Source organism: Lissotriton vulgaris, unplaced genomic scaffold, assembly GCF_964263255.1.
Source record: "Lissotriton vulgaris unplaced genomic scaffold, aLisVul1.2 SCAFFOLD_1209, whole genome shotgun sequence".
Lineage (NCBI taxonomy): Eukaryota > Metazoa > Chordata > Amphibia > Caudata > Salamandridae > Lissotriton > Lissotriton vulgaris.
The window spans coordinates 299,717-301,943 of NW_028246269.1; the positions used below are offsets into that span (position 1 = coordinate 299,717).

Here is a 2,227-nt window from a genome sequence, read left to right on the forward strand (position 1 = left end):
TACTTTGCATATATACATGTTACGCTGGGCGGCTTAATAATCGCACAGATGTTACCAATGGGCACTTGTAAGACACATGTTTTTGATATTAGATTGCTAGGGATTAATATTATAGTTTGTCTACTGTCAAAGGTAGACACACGTTTTTTTCACCTTGATTGTTCATGGGTGTAATTTATATGTCTTTGATTCTTATTTTCTACTGCAGCACGTGTGGTAGCAGCTTACTAAGGACTGCACATACGTCGCCCTACGTACAGTCTACTCTAAATACTAATGTGAGTTATTTCTGATATTCTTTTTTATTGAGACCCTCCCCTGCTCCCCTCCCCCTCCACCCCCCCCTCTTACTATCTTTTCCTTCCACCATCTTACCGCTCACGTCAAACCCCCCCCTGTCACTGTATGTACAAAATAGGATCAGTACTAACTTAGTTGCTGATATTTCGGTTTTGGTCTATACTATCTTCAAGTCGCGATATTCACGACACTTCTCTAATTTTATTATCTTTTTAGATTCAATTGAGATACTACCCTTCATGCAACTGATGTTATCAACTTGACGGTCCGTGACGTTTGCTTACATCTCTATTCCTAATATTGGAATCTTTGTATTAGGTGAGAAGATTAGGAATTTCAGTACACCTATTCTGCTTATTTAAATTTTTCATATTTTATATATCTTGTCCTCTGTTATTTCAGCATCTCTACCACTTCATTGGCCAGCTTTCTTGTCAACTTCATTGTGTCACATCAAGACTAACCAGTATCTTTGGTGAGAAATATATTGTATATATTCTCGAACAATTGGGCCCAGTATATGGCGCGTGTTTGTGCGTTTTTTTAGCATTGGTGATCATTTCCTATTTTGCATAGTTCCATCTAAAGGGATTTTCATTTCCTACCTTTTTTCTATTCCAGTATCTTTCCCCGCCCCTTCTTGACCTCCGCTCGATTTTTACTCTTTTTATTGACTTATCTTTCTTTCAACCCTTGATATATGGTTGTATACTATTTCGCATAACAAATGTGATTACTGTATTTACCATGTTGCACTACCTTTTTTGTATGGATATTTCAAATTTGGGTAACATGCTCTCCAGAAAATAGGATTGCTATTGTGATCTTTTTAGGTGTTGTGTCATCTCTTCTCTCGGAAGCTTGATCTGATGCTTTTAATTTTGTATGTCTCTTTTTTGTAATTGTTTAATTTGAGTATATGTCATTAATATATGTGTATCATTTCACGTTGTTTTCAGCCCTGACGAAGCTCCCACGGTTGGGGAGCGAAACACGTTGGCTGTCCTGTGCACTTTGAAAATATGAAAAAATAAAAAAATATATATATTTTTTGATACAACTTTGGTCCTGTTTTACTTCGTGCTTGGTGCTGCCTCCATTCTTCTCCAAAATTTGTGCTATCCATCTACTTGCTTTTTCGCGTTTTTCTATCCATGCCAGCATTTTACCTGTTTTGTCTCCCAATTCGTAAATTCTGTGGAAGGTATTGGTACTTTTGGCCTTTGCTGTTTCCCATGCATAATTCTTAAATTCTTGGCTAGCCAGCGCCACAGCGTGTGCCGTAACCTCAGTGGGGTCTGCGGCGTGAGCTTTCTCCGCTTGCTGGGTGGCCTCCTCTAGTTCTTCTATGGTCTCTCTTTGTGAGCGTTTGTGTCTCGTGATCGTCGAGATGGCCTGCCCTCTAATAACGGTTTTATATGCCTCCCATAGTGTGCTGGGGGATTGAACGGACTGAACATTTTCTGCAAAGTATTGTGTAGTGGATTTAACTAGGTCTCTTGCAATCTTGGCATTTTTCAGGAACCCAGGAAAAAGCGGATAGATCCTCCGTCTGCCAGGGATATAGGCGGTGTATATGAGTTGGACTGGAGAGTGATCTGATATGCCCCTCGGTAGATGCTCTACCTGTTTCACTTTCTCAGGCGTAATACCCAGTGTCAATATATAATCTATTCGGGAGAGGCTCCTGTGTGCCATGGAGAGAAATGTGTATTGACGCTCTGTTGGGTGCTTAAGTCGCCGAATGTCAGTCACTCCCATTGCGTGTATGAAATCTTGCAGGGCTTGATTGGAGCGGCTTGCTTCCCTGGACGGGTGGCGGTCGATGGTCGGATCCATTACTGTATTAAAGTCTCAACCCATGATCAGTTCTCCCTCTGGAAGGTCCAGCAGGAGCCTCCCGAGGTCCTGAAATGCTTGCTGGTGA

At 41.1% G+C, this 2,227-nt stretch overlaps 1 long non-coding RNA gene across 1 annotated transcript; it reads left to right on the forward strand.

Annotated features, from left to right (window-relative positions):
• The first annotated feature begins 208 nt into the window (after positions 1 to 208).
• Positions 209 to 764, forward strand: LOC147666013 (uncharacterized). The gene is made up of 3 exons (XR_015304939.1): positions 209 to 278; positions 517 to 618; positions 703 to 764. It is a non-coding gene; the product is annotated as an uncharacterized LOC147666013 (long non-coding RNA).
• Positions 765 to 2,227: the final 1,463 nt, after the last annotated feature.